This window comes from Hermetia illucens, chromosome 6 (assembly GCF_905115235.1).
Source record: "Hermetia illucens chromosome 6, iHerIll2.2.curated.20191125, whole genome shotgun sequence".
Taxonomy (NCBI): Eukaryota; Metazoa; Arthropoda; class Insecta; order Diptera; family Stratiomyidae; genus Hermetia; species Hermetia illucens.
The window spans coordinates 26,378,292-26,395,506 of NC_051854.1; the positions used below are offsets into that span (position 1 = coordinate 26,378,292).

Here is a 17,215-nt window from a genome sequence, read left to right on the forward strand (position 1 = left end):
TTAATCCTGCCCAAATCTCTCTAAGTTTGTAATACTTTTCGAATAATTTTAATTTGAACACTTGAAGTTTATCAGTTAGCCATTTGCAAGCATGGCTTTGAATAATCAATTTCAATTTGCATAATTATTGCTAATTTCCAGAGAAAGATTCATTGCAATAAAAAGTACATGAACAACAAACTTCTTTCTCTGCCGCAATCCCAAACTGCCCAGATCTCCCTCGAGCGGCAACTCGCTCGCTTGCAAATTCGTGCATTGCAACCAAAACAAAGTATCGCTTGGAAAGTGGAGGTGAGCCTGCCCCAAGCCGGAGAGAGTTCCGCAAGCTCTGCTCCGCCGTGAGCCGCAATCAGCTGATCCGGTTAGGGCCGCCAAAGCTCGGACGGCGGCGGTTGTTTTGTTTGGTCATCGCTCGGCGAGTGGAGGCAGCGTGGGAGCGCTCCCTTCAATGGAAGCCTCGTTCGCCGGCCAGCGGTCAGGGAGCCAGTGGAGCGCCTCCACCTGCTGCCATGCGGTCGCGGCGCGGAAGGGGGAGTCGTTGCGTCGGTCCGTCCATGCTTTCGCCTCGCGTTTGTTTATGGGGAGCACGTTGAAGCCGGGCCCGTTCCGTGGACCTACCACGCTGGATCCGTGGAGCGATGACGACATGTGGAACGTGGAAGGAAGCCTGTTTTGCGCGTGTTTGGCCTTTTCCTCGTCTCCGGCAGTTTCGCTCTTGGGCCGAACTGGTTCTCGCGCGTCGGCATCATCTTTTCAGTAATTTTTTTCGGGATTTGTTTTTGTCCGAGCACCGACCGCAGTTCCTTTTTCCTATTGTTTCCCGGAACCGGCCGTCCAGCTTCCGTAAGTAGTTTCCACCCGGCGTGAGATACTGCCCTGCCCCCGGGGGCGCCACTTCCGGCTTGTCTTATTGATTTTAGGACCTTCCCGAATAGTAAACTCGCCCGGCCACCTGCGCCCGCTCGTACGCGATTTGTGAACTCGGACCGGGCAATGTGTTCCGCTCAATGAAAGGTTGCCGTGGTTCCCTTCGCTTCCCGTGTCCTCCCGGAACCCGGCTCGGTTGTTTGCATACGGACGTCCTCAGGGAACACCTCACAACTCGGCCAGTCACGTTCACGCTGCCGAGTCCTGGCGGGGAAGAGGACTCCCTGCCGTGCGGGCGGGAGGCGAGAGTCTCCACGCCGACGAGTGTGTGGATCCGAGAACATCATCTGGTGGACGACGTCGGGAAAGCTGTTGGGGCGGATGAGGCTGGAGCTGGAGCCGTGCTCGCCGCTCGCAATTTCTTCGTCGCATTTTCATTTCCCGTTCGCGGAGCATAGAAAAGCCGAACATCTCGGCGGCCGTCAGTCAGTCGAGTCGAGGAATCTTAGTCGGAACCAAGCATTGTCGCTGCCGTGCCACCGCCGCCGTCGCTCATTTTCATAATTTCTTTTCATTTCGGTTTTCTCTCTTCGTTTCTGAATCTCCGAATTGGGAACTGGAGGACCAGTTTCTTGAGGTTGGAGACTTGCGAGCAGAAACCGCGAAATTTGGAAAAGTCCAAGCCGCAAGGCGGATGCCGCGTGAGACTCAGACTGTGGACCGGAGTCCGGTGCTTTGGAAGTGTTTTGACTTGCCCAGCTAAGTCCGCACAGCGATTGCTGCTTTCCTCGAGATTCCGCGGGTGCTTGGAATTTCTGGAGATTTTGTAAATATTGGGTCGGTTCGAACACCCCCCGCCGGTTCGTGATAATTTCCGCTCCGTGTTTCCCAGATAAACAAAAGGAAATTCTGCGTGTACGTGACGTCGGTGGCTTTCAATCGCGCTGTTATCGTGCGTCTATGGTTGCAGCCGTTTCCCGCCAAAACTTGGACGTTGCACTTTTTGTAAATTATTCGCATGAAACCTTTCCCCGGATTAGTGCAATTAACGCGATTTTACGGCGAATTAAATATGAAAAGTGATTAAAAATTTTAATATTCCATTCCGCAGTGATTCCGCAGAGCAAACGCTTCACGTTTTTTATTGTTGATACGCGGAAAAGATATAAATGTTGAAGAAGTGTAAAAAGTAGTGTTTTGATAGCTTTCGACATAGCCTGGAAAGTGGTGCACATAAAACGCCTCCGTCTGCCTTTGAGGCCGCAGTTTTACAGCTGATTTGCCGCTCGTTTGGGAAGGTTCGTATGCGACATCGTTTCAGGTTTGCGTTTTTTGCTGTGATGGGTTCTGCTGACTTTGTTATTTTGGCCTTTCTATTTTTACGACTCTTCTTTGTATCACTGGACTTGGGTTACTTTGACCTTTGAGGTTTGTGGTCCGCACAATAATGTTATTTTAGTCTGGCGGACATCCATATATCAAGCTGGAAATTTTAATATTTCAGGCTATCAATATCTCACCATTGAGAACATAAACAATTGCTATGAACCCTCTATGACTGAGTGAAATGAAAACTTCATCGAAATTCAGTTTGTTTTTGTAAGAAATATTTTCCAAACATGAATAGATTCCGATTGCGGGGACGCCGTGATTTGATGGTGACTTTGCATAAAAGAAATTTCCATAAAACCGATATCCATTAATTTTTTTGCTGCTTTGATAATTTAAAAACATTTATGTCTTCAGTGGCGCAACAAACGAGGTCCGGTTTAGGTCTGCCTTAGCCTAGTTTCGCGGGGGAACCGCAGCTCCAAGCACTCAGACCATTATTGGGCTCATTGTACTTTCCACAGAGATAGCCTATTCATCGGCCTCTCGCCTACGAGAATCTGAGAACATTCTCCAGAGACAGCGAATGTCCAAACTCTTCATTGAAAAAACCTAACCAAAGTATCTTCGTCTGAAGTCTGAGAAGGCCCGACAACTACATACGAACTGCAGGATCGTCTCTTCCTCACATTGGCTGCCTATAGCCGAGACCACCATATGGCTTAAGGAGAAGGCCCCTGGTAAAAGTCCCAGGGTATTTATGTCCCACTTCTTAAGGGGCAAAAAAATGCCGCTCCAGCGGCCCCGGTTCCTTCATCATCATCGTCATTAACGGCGCAACAACCGGTATCCGTTCTAAGCCTGCCTTAATAAGGAACTCCAGGCATTCCGGTTTTGCACCGAGGTCCACCAATTCGATATCCCTAAAAGCTGTCTGACGTCCTGGCCTACGCCATCGCTCCATCTTAGGCAGAGTGTGCCTCGTCTTCTTTTTCTACCATAGATATTGCCTTTATAGACTTTCCGGGCTGGATAATCCTCATCCATACGGATTAAGAGACCCGCCCACCGTAACTTATTGAGCCGGATTTTATCCACAACCGGACGGTCATGATATTGCTCATAGATTTCGTCGTTATGTAGGCTACGGAATCGTCCATCCTCATGTAGGGGGTCAAAAATTCTTCGGAGGATTCTTCTCTCGAACGCGGTCAAGAGTTCGCAATTATTTTTGCTAAGAACCCAAGTCTCCAAGGAATACATGAAGACACGCAAGATCATAGTCTTGTACAGTAAGAGCTTTGACCCTATGGTGAGACGTTTCGAGCGGAACAATTTTTGTAAGCTGAAATAGGCTCTGTTGGCAGCCAATAACCGTGCGCGGATTTCATCATTATAGCTGTTATCGGTTGTGATTTTTGACCCTAGATAGGAGAAATTATCAACGGTCTCAAAGTTGTATTCTCCTGTCTTTATTCTTCCCGTTTGACTAGTGCGGTTTGAAGTTGTTGGTTGGTCGGTTTTTAGTGATGACGTTGCCACCATATATTTTGTCTCAAGATTCCGCGCCGCCGGCTCGATCTGGATGAAGGCAGTTGGTACGTCTCGGGTGGTTCTTCCTATGACTGGACTTAAAGAGGATCGTACCTCTTCCATTTACCTCACCATCACGGATCACTCTTTCGAGCGCTAGGTCAAAGAGGACGCATGATAGGGCACCCCCTGTCGTAGACCGTTGTTGATGTTGAATGGTCTTGAGAGTGATCCTGCTGCTTTTATCTAGCCTCGCACATTGGTCAGGGTCAGCCTAGTCAGTCTTATCAATTTCGTCGGGATACCGAATTCTCTCATGGCCGTGTACAGTTTTACCCTGGCTATGCTATCATAGGCGACTTTAAAATCGATGAACAGATGATGCAACTGATGTCCATATTCCAACAGTTTTGCCATCGCTTGCCGCAGAGAGAAAATCTGATCAGTTCCTGATTTGCCTGGAGTGAAGCCTCTTTGGTATGGGCCAATGATGTTCTGGGCGTATGGGGCTATCCGGCCTAGCAAGATAGAGGAGAATATTTTATAGATAGTACTCAGCAACGTGATATCTCTATAATTGCTGCATTGTGTGATATCTTCCTTTTTATGTATAAGACAGATAATGCCTCTTTGCCAGTCGTCAGGCATTGATTCGCTGTCCCATACTTTGAGCATCAGTAGATGAACCACTTGGTGTAACTGGTCGCCTCCATATTTAACTAATTCGGTTGTAATTCCATCGGCTCCTGGCGACTTATGATTTTTAAGCCGATGAATTGCACGAACTGTTCCTTCCTGGTGGTGGCAGCATTTGTCCGTCGTTTTTAGTTGGCGGGACCTCCAACTCGCCGATGCTCTGGTTGTTCAGTAGCTCATCAAAGTACTCAACCCAACGCTCCAATATGCTTATTCTGTTGGAAATCAGATTTCCCTTTTTGTCTCGGGAGGATGAGCATCGTGGTGTATAAGGCTTCATCCTGCTGACTTGTTGGTAAAACTTCCGCCTTTTGTGCCTGGTGCGATTGCTCCCTGTACTTTGCTAGTTCACAGACTTGTTGGTTCTCCCAGGCTTCCTTTTTCCGTCTGTGAAGTCGCTTCTCCGCTCGATGGAGTTCATGATAAGTCTCTGCGTGTGCCCGTGTTTTTTGAGAATGCAACATTAGTCGGTATGCATTCATGTATTCATCGTCAAACCAGCCGTTCCGACTTTTTAGCGGCCAAGTATCTTTGTGGTCGTACCAATAATAATGTTCTTCAGGTGATTGTGAAGATCATTTGTTGATGCTTCATCTCCAGGACATCTGTTGTCTGCGGTTATTGCACCATTTCCCTCTTATAAGTGCTTGCGAAGGGCTGCGTTGTGAATGGTTATCATTGGTATCCCTATGTAAGCTATGGGAGCCGACTGACTGTCAAAATCTCCAAGTATGATTTTGATATGATACTTGGGACAGGCTTCGAGGGTCCGCTCAACTGGCTCGTAGAAGGTATCCTTGTCCGACTCTGTAGGGGCGTGAACGTTAGTGAGGCTTATATTTCTAAACTTGCCTCACAAACGCAGAGTGCATAGCCATTTGCTTATATTTTCAAAACCGATAACAGCAGGTTTCATTTTTTGGCTGACTAAGAAACCTACTCCGAGCACATGGTTTACTGGATGGACACTATAATATATGGTGTAGCGGCTGTTCTCCAGGAAACCGGTCCCTCTCCATCGCATCTCTTGTGAGGCTGTTACATCAGCCTTATATTGGGACAGGGTATCGGCTAGCTACTCAGCAGTATTCGGTCTGTACAGGGAGCGCACGTTCAATGAGAAAATACGCAAATCCTTAATCCGTTGTCGTTGCCGGGTTCGTCGTTGTAAGATCTATCCTATCCGAGGCTCCTTTCGTGGCTTCGTAACATGGGTTTTCCGTGTAGGGTTGTCAGACCTACCCAACCCCCAACCTGGAGGACTAGTTGGTACATTTTGTCCCGTTTTTAGGCGCGGGAGACTCGCCTTTATCCTTCTCCGTCTGCAGTTTTTCATAAAGAAAGAACACCCAGCGATCACCACGTGGAGGTGGAGATAGGGTTTGGTAGTAGAGCTGTTGTTGTTTGTTCAGCAGGCGTTTCCCAGGTTTTATGGGTGCCAATCCACGTTTCTCCCTGGGTCCTATACTACCCTTTGACCGCCACTCTATTTTTTCATGTAGTAGTTTAAGGAGAAGCGTTCCGTTAAAAGCCCTACTAGGGTTTTCATGTCCTATTTCTTAAGAGACAACAAAAATGCCACTGTAGCGGTCCCGGATTCCTTCGTAGAGATTTTCTCCATTTGACTGCATGAATCCTTGCAGTTTCTTCCTTCAGCCCCTTCCTTCCTTGCCAATGGATGGCCGGATGCCAAAAGCTAGTTCTAGCCCCTTCATTCAAGATCCAGAACCTTGACGAGCCAGTCTATCAGTTTCCTCATGAGTGCCTTGGCCCTCGCACCAGGAATGATTCGTTCAGTCAGCCAAGTTTCAGCAACACCTGATGACAACTCCACACCAACTGGCTTGATATGTCGTTGCTGTTTAGTGCTGATAATGCTGCCCGGCTGTCGGAACAGTTTCGAATGGTGCAACCCCTCAATTTTTGCCAAAAAAATGTTCTTCTGTTGCCAATGAAATGACGTATATCTCCGTTTGGGATATGGTCGTCATTTTTCCGAGGGGTCGAGGTAGTTGCATAATCGGATTCCCCGAGAATGCCCTCAATCCGTTTTCCATGACTGATCCGTCGGTAAAGATTATTAAGCAAAAGATTCGTAGCCATTTATCGAACATTCTTTTTTTTTGGTGATTACTACGGAGTATGTCTTTTCAAAGACAAATTTGCAAACCATCTCCTGATGTTCGCCGAGGAATTCTCAGATGCACGCATGACCGTATGATTGGTCGCTTTCCACGCGCCAATAGATCAAACATATATGCGTCATTAGCTGCTTTCCTTTTCATCTTCAAATGAATGGGAGGTAGATTTAGGATAGCTACGAGTGCTGCGGTCGGCGTAGGTTGGTATTTTTTAGTGGCCACTTCGAGGATCCCAATTAGCGCTGTGGGGCGCCGTTTTGATGCCACAAACTCCGGAGAACGTGACTGCTGTTATGAGAGCAAGGAGGCAGAGCCCAGCCAGATCTTCAGACCCGTAGCATTCACGAAGGAAAGCAGCTCTCACCCTGCAGCTAGAAATCTCTCTGAAGTTTCCAAAGCATTGTTTGGGAAAAACCGTAAAGGAACTGCCTGCCTTTCCATCTTCTCTACAGCTTCGTCAATATGAATTGTAGGGTAGGCCCAGTCGTTAGGTTGGCGATATGGTTCCCTGCGGGTCAGTGCCTCGTGTAGACCGTCATAGTCTTGTGTGCATTGGCACGCGTCTCGCACAGGAGCACTCGCGATTGAGTTTTGTTATAAGCGGGCCAAATCCTCCTTGTCGGTCAGAGTGGCTATATTACGCTTGGGGCTCGGATCATACCCAAGCCGTCAATATTCTTCCAGTATCGCCTGTCTTTCTCCTTGGAATACACTTGGGAGACCATACGAATTGAACACACCCGCAGAGCCTCCACAGACCATCTTTAATCAGTTGGTGAAGAATACTGTTTCTTAGACTTGCCGGTCTTTTACATTGCCCTGGTTGGAAAGTCCACAACAAAGTTTCGCGTGAAGTACAGCTTGCATGTAACATAGTCCGTCCCAAGATTTGCCGAGATACTTCGTCTAGGGTATTACTATTTCCGAAGGGCTTCGTTTTCCCGCATCCGCACTCACGTAGTCTAACGGCACTGCACGCTACAACGTATTTAATGTGGAAGTCTAGTGGGAGTAGATGTAAGAATACATTGAGAATATCTGTTGGGAAGGACTATAGAGCGCCGGTACCACCTTCACACGCAAATCTTTGAATCTTATTAAGCATGGTTCTATTGTACCTTTTGCTCATAACCTTTAGAATGGGATGTACCACAGCTATGTACATCGAGAGAACCATCTTCAGCCGGCGCCCCATTTCTCTACAAAGTTTTTCTTGTAGTCATAGAAAGCCATACAGGCCTTTTTAACTCGCAATTCTATGTTCAATCTCTAATTTAGCTTTAGGTCCAGGATTACACCCAGATACTTTACATTGGAGGAGAGAACCAATCTTTGCTCATTCAGCCGCGGTAGGTGGGATTTTAGTACTCTTGTCTTAGTAGTCAATAGCATCAATTCGGTTTTGGTTGGATTTATGGCGAGTCTGGATCTTGCGGCTCACAGAAACACCTTTCTCAACAATCCTTCTATAATGTTACTCATAATGGATAGAAACATCCCTGACACTAATTTCAGCAGGTTGTCGGCACCATCACCAATCGCTTGTCCAATATCCGCAACATTTTGTCCATTACTATTAACCAGAGCACCGGAGAGATTGCACCACCCTTGGTCGTGCCTCTGTGGTTAAGCAGTTGCCTCCCAGATTCGACTGGATTACCTCGGTTCTCAGCATGGATGTGTAAGATACCCCTCCAATCCAATACTGTTCAAGACTTCCTTGGTGGCGTTAGTACTAACATTGTTGAATGCTCCCTCTATATTCAAGAAGGCCGCTCGGGTATACTGCTTGTATTGCAGTGACCGCTCAATCATGCCAATTAACTCGTGGAGAGTGGTTTCTGCGGATTTGTCTTTGAGGTAAGTATGCTGGGACTTAAGAAAGACATTCCGTCCATAATCGTCCTTAAGTGAATGTCCTCCTCGCTGGCGGGAAAGTGAGTCTGAACCAGCAGCTCCAAGTCATCACCAGAAGATTCCGTTCAGGAGCCTTCCGGGTTTTTATTTAAAAATGGGCTCCTTGGACAGAATTTTACTGAGTTTCTTCAGGCAGTCCTTGTATGGCTGCCAATATTTATGCTTGTCGCAGATGTTGAAGATCTCCTTGGTCCGCTTTCTGAAGCTGGAAAAATCTTCATTTCACTACGGTGGCGGGGAACGAGACTTTAAAGACGATACCGAATGCTTTTTCTAGAGCCCTGACCTTTGATTCCAGTTCATCTCTCGTGTCAATCTTACCAATTTGCACACTGGAGAGTTTGTTCTTGATGACTTGACCAAACTTCCTCTAGTCGATCCTCCTCTAATCCCTGAAAGGTTTGGAGATCTCTGCGGCGAGCTCTAGACTGAAAAGTATCCAACTATTATTTGAGGAGGATCTCTGGTCAGATGCTCTCCAGTTCTCTACCCTTAGAATCTCATTGTCGGTTAGTAGGGTAATATCAAGGACCTCTTCCCAATCGTCACAGTTCTATGTTCAATCTCTAATTGAACCTGGGAAAATGGAAGGTTGGTGTTACACATCGATAGATTTTTATTAGTAATAAAATCAAAGAATGACACACCTCTTTCGTTGATTTCCGAGCTGCCAAAACGCCTGCTTGGCATTGACGTCGCAGTCTATCAACAGTTTGGCTTTCTTTATTGCTATGGTGGTGATCAAAAGTTGCAGTTCTTCTGGCAAAACTAATCGGTTGTGAGCCATGTAAGTCGAGGAAATATACACATTTTCTGGTACTGCCTGCTCCGGTTTAACCACGGCTAGTTCGTTGCAACTCAGTGTCCGAACACTGGAAAGTGTGCAGACTCTTTCTCGCGAGGATCCATGCTCTAGGTCTGTCCTGATCAGCGTGTCCTGTGCTGTGGAATAAATTATAATATTTGCTCTGGTGCCATTTGATAGTTCGGTCGCCTTCGATCCAGGGCTTCTGTGCTAGTATGATATGGATGTCTTCCTCTAGGAGGAAGACAAGCAGATTAGTTTTGGCGCACTTCAAGTGCTGCAGATTTTTCTGCGTTATTATCAGCATGATCTGCTTGCGTGTGGGGTGCTTCGGATCGTCGATCCTCATCTCTTCCAACAGCTCTTTGGTAGCGTTGATTGGATCCAGATCGCCATTCGCTTTTGCAAAGCGGAACATTTTCAACTTTGCGTTCCTTACTCCGAACCGCACTTTAAGTCGCTCCTATCCAGGTCGCTGAAGGGTTTTCCAGTCCGTAGCCCGTCGGCTGGCTGTTTGCTTAGCGTTCGAGCCCTTGCAAACTACTGCGTTTGTGTTTTTATTCGAGCTCGTCTTTAGATCGATTATGAATTGTCGTCGTGATTTTATGATGGAAATTCAAATAATGAACGTAAATAAAGTGAAAATTATAGATACAATTCTTCGATCTCTCGCTTTGTTTTCGAGATATTAAATCCTGGAATTTCTGATTTTCGACATGTTCATTAAATTTTTTTGTTGCTTTGAATGTCTAAAAATATAATCTAGGCCTGCTTTATTGTTAATTTCGGGTTAATGAATGTATTCACCGATGCTGTGATTGGCGAAAAAAAGAATAGTCCCAGGGCGAAATATTTGTTCGACGCCTTCGCATTGTTTTGCTATATCTGTAGATGTCGGGAATGTTAATGAGTCAATAAACTTCGTGCCTGTTCCAAAATGATCCGTACGGTGTTGGTAAATGCAGGAGGATCAGGGTCAGAAAGCAGCCTGCTCTTTGCCGATCAAGCTTTCAAGATGTTCTTTGATACGTTCCAGGATTATTTTAGTTATTATCTTTGCGACTGCAGGAAGTATGCAGATAACCCTCCAATTGTCATATTCAAAACAGGTTACGTTCTTTAGAATCTTAACGATCATCCTTGTCTTCCACTCTCTGGAAGAGGTCTCAAATTCTCAAAATTTCTGTTTGAGTGTAAATAGCACATCTGCAGAGAGTGCAGGTGCAGCAACAAATAACTCTGTGGGGAGACTGTAGAGCCCAGCGACTTTATTTCGTTTGAGTGCATTGTTAGCGAGATGCCTGCAGGAACAGTTATTATCCGCACGAGGCAGAATTTCATCAGATCTGATACGATTAAAAACCGTGGTGAAGTGTTCCTTACATTTTTAATGTTTTGTATAAAAGAAACCCTTATTAAAATCGGTTTACTGTCTGTCTCTCTTTTTTTGTCGATTCTAATTCAGACGTAATTTCGCTTCCGGCGTTGGTGATGAGGACCGCTTCCGTTTTTTCCTTCGCAAGTTCCAGTCCAGCGCCCTCTTACCAGGCCATAACAGCACTGATTGCTTCAGATCAGTGTAACTCAGCATCCTCTAAATGCTCTGCGACTACAACCAGTGTTATATTATCGGCGAAACCCATCACTGTGGCCTCGCCCGGAATCGGAAGATTAAGTATATCATTGTACATAATGTTCCACAGTAGCGGGCCCAGTACAGAGCCCTGTGGAACACGCGCAGAGACAACGGACTCCTGCTAAATAGCTATCGACAATTGCAGCGAAGTAGGTGGGAATACTAACTAAGAGAATTCGGCGGCCCAAGCATGGAAATCATTGGCAATCACCTTTGGATTTCGTCCCCTTGTGTCTTGTCGTTTGTCTAACATGTCTTCAAATTCAGATAATGTGAAACCCGGTGGGGTTGCAGGAGCTGTACACGTACATACCGCTTATTTTCACCCACACCCGTGCCTTTGGACCGGTACTGCGACATTTCCTCCAAGCAAGTTCTTCATTTGGGTGCGAAAGCCGTCGTGGGTCCTTCAGATTTTGCTGCCACTTCCACCCAGATCCTTTCGGTCGAGGTCAGATTTGATCTTTTTTAGAATCTCCGCGTACGATAAATTGCCCTTAGTGGAGATAATTGCCTCTAGGCGAATTCGCACTTTTGCTTTTTTCTTCGTCTTTTTATTAACGACTGCATGCAAGGTAGTTCCTCCGGGTCAAGGTTCTGTTCTCTGTGAACCTTGGACGGATTATTCCTTGTTGCTTTCGTGCGTTTTATTTTTTGCCGTCTTTGACGTTGTTATAGATCGAAGAATTGGGGAGATTCTCCTGAATGGATCAATTTCTTAGTTTTGGAATACCTGCTGTGGTCGTGGTTGTCCGGGCGCCTGCACCGTAAGTTTCTTCCTTCCCATAGCCATTTTAATCCATGCACCAGAGATGAACAAACATTAGCCCATGTTAGGAAAGAAAAGTACATAAGTCCTATTTGCTAATCAATAGGTTTGTTCTTATGCGCCAACTGGGGTTGGACTTAATGGGAGATCTGACACCTCTCAGGACTGTCTGTCTGTCACATGCATTTTCCTCAAAAACGGTTATATCGATTGACACCAAATTTGGCGGAAAGGTGCGAACTGTGAACGCTCACATCGTTTTGCGTGGAGTTTAAGGGGGTTTCCATACTTACAAAAGAGGGAAGGTGTAACTTTTTTGCCAAATATTGTCATGTGAGATATCACATGAAAGGTCTCGATTAGTGCTTTTCAAAGCTGGTCTCAGTTCTGACATGTAATGCAGTAAGGGTGGAGAACGCGGGCTGAAAATTGGTCACGCAAATTCTAAGACTTTGAATGTCAGTGCCACGCAAAAGTGAATATTCTGACATAATATATGTGTGTATATTACGTGCTAGGGACTAATGTCTACTCAACTGTTTTTATATAAGAAATACGCTATTCCCGAGGCGTCTAGCTTCTGGTTTCCTAACTTGTTTCAGCTACTCATCATCATGGATGAGGAGTCATTCGTTAACGTCCTTTGCAGGACCATTGAAATATTTTAAACTCTGTGCTCGAACAATGTGCTATCAACGAGGAGGTTAAAACTATAGAAACTCATATGGGCGAGCAAGATGCTCTCGAGCCCATCTTGGCATTCAGATCACCCACCACGATCACAATGTCACCTTTAGGAGGCCTTTTCTGAATTGCATGTAATTGCTGGTCGAAAGCATCCGTCCTCACTACATCGGAATAGCCCGCTGGTGCATAGGATTGCACAATTGTGATGCTGCTCAACCTAGGCCGGTCAAAAATCGGCTACCGGGCGAAAAGATCAGAAACAACCCGACACCGGGCTCACATCTGCTACCGCTTGATATTCCAAAGTATAAAAGGACATCGCCGCAAGAGGGAGAGGATTACTCTCCAGACTCCCACCATCTTACTTCGCTTATGGCCAGAGTGTTCAGCTGTCAGCATTCTGGGGACTCTCGTGCCGCTGTCAAGGAGCGAGTACATTCTAGAGGCCAATCATATTTCATTTTTGATAGCCAAAGATCGTAGGTCAGTCCCTATCTAGTAAAAGTCGCTGGCCTAGAGTTTTTTATGCCTTTTAGTTGCTTTTTACGACAAGTAGGGAAAACATTGGATGTACTTTTAAGCCCCAATCTAAAGGGCGACATATGATGACTTAAAATGTTACGTGTGGTATTGAGTTAACATTATGAAGCACATAAACTTTAAACCGGAGTCCACCAGGGTTGCACTCGGTTACCGATACTATTTCTTCTTGTTTTCGATGACTTCTCCCCTTTGATGGACCATGATATCTTGCTCAAATACGCTAATGATTTTTTGGTTCTCTCATTTTGTTAAGGACCTAGGCCAAATGAAGAAATAGCGATAACTGCATTACTGGCTATGCTATGCAATTGAATCCACTATTCCGGAGTGGGTCGTTCTAAAAACACATGGCACAAAAAGGGGGAAGGAATGCAAGCTTCTTAGGAAGACCTGGAAGCAACAACGTAGCGCGATAGTGGTAACCGTAGATATATTACTTGGAAGTGTCATAAGAAAATAACATGGATCTGTCTGCCTCAATACAGTCCTCACGAACACTGAAAAGCAGCTGGTTTTCAAGCAAGCAAAAAAGGGTTAACCGATAACAGCTACGATGATGAAATCCGCGCACGGTTGCCAACAGAGCCTATTTCAGCTTACCAAGGCTGTTCCGCTTGAAACGTCTCACCATAGGGACAAAGCTCTTACTGTACAAGGCTATGATCTTGCCAGTCCTCATGTATTCCTCGGAAACTTGGGTCCTTAGCAAGAAAAATTGCGAACTCTTGGCCGCGTTCGAGAGAAGAATTTTTGGCCCCCTACATGAGGATGGACGATTCCGTAGCCTACACAATGACGAAATCTATGAGCGATACTATGACCGTCCGGTTGTGGATAAAATCCGACTCAATAGATTACGGTGGGCGGGTCACTTAATCCGTATGGATGAGGATGATCCCACCCGGAAAGTCTATAAGGGCAATATCTATGGTAGAAAAAGAAGACGAGGCAGACCCTGCCTAAGATGGAGCGATGGCGTAGGTCAGGACGCCTGACAGCTTTTAGGGATATCGAATTGGTGGACCTCGGCGGGATGGAACCGGGATGTCTGGAGTTCCTTATTAAGGCAGGCCTAGACCGGATACCGGTTGTTGCGCCATTGATGATGATGATGAAAAAAGGGTTAGGGGAAGCAAAATTTTGACCACATTGCTTCCACGTGTACCGTGTCCATGGTGCCAACCAATACCAAACTAACCCTCGGAAGAGTATTCCATTTTTGCTCCGAAACATATCTTTCAATGAAGATAAATTGAATATCCTTAGCGTTACTGATTTTTGTTCAAGGGTTTCGCTTACTAACTTTGGCTCTCCATTGTATTCGAAGTCGCTATTGCGTAAATTCATCACGTAGAGATAGTCCTGCTAGCTATTTTGTCCCTAACATTAACACGAGGGTGCTACTCTGAAGCTCGTCGCAAAGAAACCTCATGGGGACGAAACGAAAACCGAAGAAAGATGCAGTCGTATAAGCAGAAGAACTTGAACGTGAAAATGCCAATCGACAAGATTTAGGGGTATATTTACTTTGTTATGTAATCTCATCAATCTTGATTTAAATTTGCTTTTCCACGATTTCATTGATATCCATTAGCGTCTCTGAGAAACTGCCGAATGTTTTTCCACAAATATTATTTTTCCATGACCGTCCATTCATTCATGGGTTTGTAAGACTAACGACCAAGTAAATACTTGGGAAAAGTGCGAGAATCTTTAAACCATATAATCGATCAGCGCTAATCAATTTGCCAAATAAAAAGATGTTGATTGTCAGTAATGAGTTGGACACACACATTACCGGCAGCAGAAAACATAAGTTTGAGTGGATAAATAGAAAAACAGGCGCTCCCTTCGTCGGATGGTATCATGCCTCCCTATCACGTTACCAAACAATCTATCGATTCCCCAAATTCTAGGTCAGTCGCCAAATGACCCGCCGCACATCCCTGTGTGCCGGAAATTGTGTTCAAATAGATTCAGATATGATATTGAGCGCAAACAGAATTTCTCTCAAAACTTTGCAGGAAATATGCAGAATTCAGATACTTCTCGTTAATGGCTCTGAAATAGTCGTGCTTGCGTATTTCGAGCACGTGTCGCAATCGTAAGGTAAACGTACTTGTCCTTAATGGTCTCCTCTGCACTTGAGCCTTACGGGGGTTGTACTAAAGTAAATGAAAGGCAGGCACGCTATGTGCGAGCATGTGTATATTCGCGGCAATTTACAAAATAAAAGATGTTATTTTCGTTTATTATTGAAATATTTTCTCCTAGGCGAAAAAAAACACGGCCATATTCAGAGTAAAAATATATTTTCGTAAATAGAAGTGACCATAGACGCGGACAAACAACTCATGATAATGAGGGGCATTTTGAAAATGAACTTTGTTATCGCGCCAAATGGCGTAGACTGATTGCTCTGGAAGCCGATTCTACTCCAAAATAGCTCGTGTGCTTGCCAGTGATAATAATAGATCACGTAATTCTAATAAAATTGTGTAAAATTGGAAATTGGTGTGTCGTGTTTGTTGAACCATTTTTGGAATTTATTCAGATGAACCTGTATCCTTGCTTGCGTTGAAAGCTCTCCGCAGACCAGTTCTGAACTTGGTGAAGGTAAATTTTCTAACAGTATGACGCGTTACCTTGCCCGGGGTGGGTTCGAATCTTGGTGATGGTCATAAGAGTTTGTGTTTCTCATCGTGCTTATGCCGATGGTCTGGGTTTGTCATTTCTACAATATTCAAAGTGATGACCGGGGAATGTTCATTCAGTTGTTAAAGATGAAGCAGGAAAGAAGCAACAAGGAGACTGTTCCAATGCTCTGCGCTTCACAAAAGAAAACTGAACATAGGAGATTCAACTCTCAGTGCAATGTTCGAAATTTTATGATGGAGGAAAGTTATTGCACAATTTCCATCGTATACGGTAATTGCGCGAGAAAAATTCCGCGCATAAGGTCTGGTATTAGTGCCGTGTATACGATGCATTGCATTGGTGTGCTTCCACGCGGTTGCGAGGGTGTGGCATTGCACAACTGTTTCTAGCTTGCCACATGGAATGGGGAAAGACATAAAAACCTATCTAAGTGCCATCGACATACCAATATATTAACCACATGGGTCACGGCCAGTAAGCTACCTCGTTCCTACCCCACGGGTACATAATGACATTCCATGCCCCTTAGTCACTTGCTCCTTTTGTATTCAGTTTTCTTGGGCTACGCTAATAGTTATCAGCAGGCAATTATTTTTGAACTAGGGAGGAAGTCACAAGGCATGAAACTCTCGGCTGGGGAGAGCAACTGGTTGGCATGCGGTAGCATACATTGAAAGCAAGGCATCCTCAAACCGTGTGATTCGACCGTGCCATGGGCAGGAACACTTTTCAGAACAAAATTTAGCTATTGTTAATTGTAAATTAGCTAACCTTTCCTTGATTTGCTACTGAACCAGATGAGCGATCCGAACCCAGAAGACCAGAAAGAGGAAGGCCTACAAGAAAGCCCACAAAATCGGCAAGTTACTCTACTCAGAGTCGGATGTAGACCTATGCGGGAATCCCTATTCAACTGTGCTGGGATCACTTAGGGACCCTCCATCTCCGTGCATTACGAACCTGACTCTTCTACTTATTAATGAGGGATTTTTCCCATAGCATGAGAGTATTAGAGGCTGCCTCTAGGCTATAGATGTGATGGTAATATCCGCGGTAACTAGAGACAAATTGTTGTAAATGTTTATTAGAATACCGGAGAATATAGCTAGCTAGTCTGGTACGGCATGCTGAATAAGACCTTTAAATCCGAAGTGAGACCTAGTATTCCTAGCGTATCTCTCTTATGGAATTGAAGGCATTTTTGACAATAAGCGTTATGAAAAGCACCCAGCGGTCGGTTGTACACTTCTGCCGGGATACCATCAGGACCTGACACTTTATTTTTCGTAGTGCGAATTGCCTCGTGAAACTCTTTCATGGTCAAAAGTGTCAATGAGTCTATTATTGTTAACCGAATATGTATTTCGGCAGCCACTTGTTGCTTTTTTCGGCGGAATCGCAATGTTCAAGAAATAATGGATATACAATGCGGTCCATCTGGTCTGTACTAAGTTTGCAAAGCCCCGATTGCTAACCGCATTCCAAGTAAAAGAAAAGACAGTATATCGATTTACTCATTTGTGCTATGGCACCTGATTGACAATCCTAGGGAACTGTCCCACTTTCCCTCGGGTCATTCGAAGTGAGGTGATAGGACGTTGTTCGGATTTTCATAGAAACGGAGGGATGGACCG

At 45.2% G+C, this 17,215-nt stretch overlaps 1 protein-coding gene across 3 annotated transcripts in view; it reads left to right on the plus strand.

The window, feature by feature from the left end:
• Nucleotides 1-413: 413 nt before the first annotated feature.
• Nucleotides 414-17,215, plus strand: part of LOC119658656 (calcium/calmodulin-dependent protein kinase kinase 1) — a 382,257-nt gene continuing 365,455 nt past the window's right edge. The window contains exons 1-2 of one of the 3 annotated variants that reach the window (XM_038066200.1): nt 414-843; nt 1,979-2,165. The gene's annotated coding sequence lies outside the window, so the exon portion shown is untranslated. Of the gene's footprint in view, nt 844-880; nt 2,189-17,215 lie in introns of those variants that run through there. The other 2 variants (XM_038066201.1, XM_038066202.1) reach the window with 2 other exon arrangements.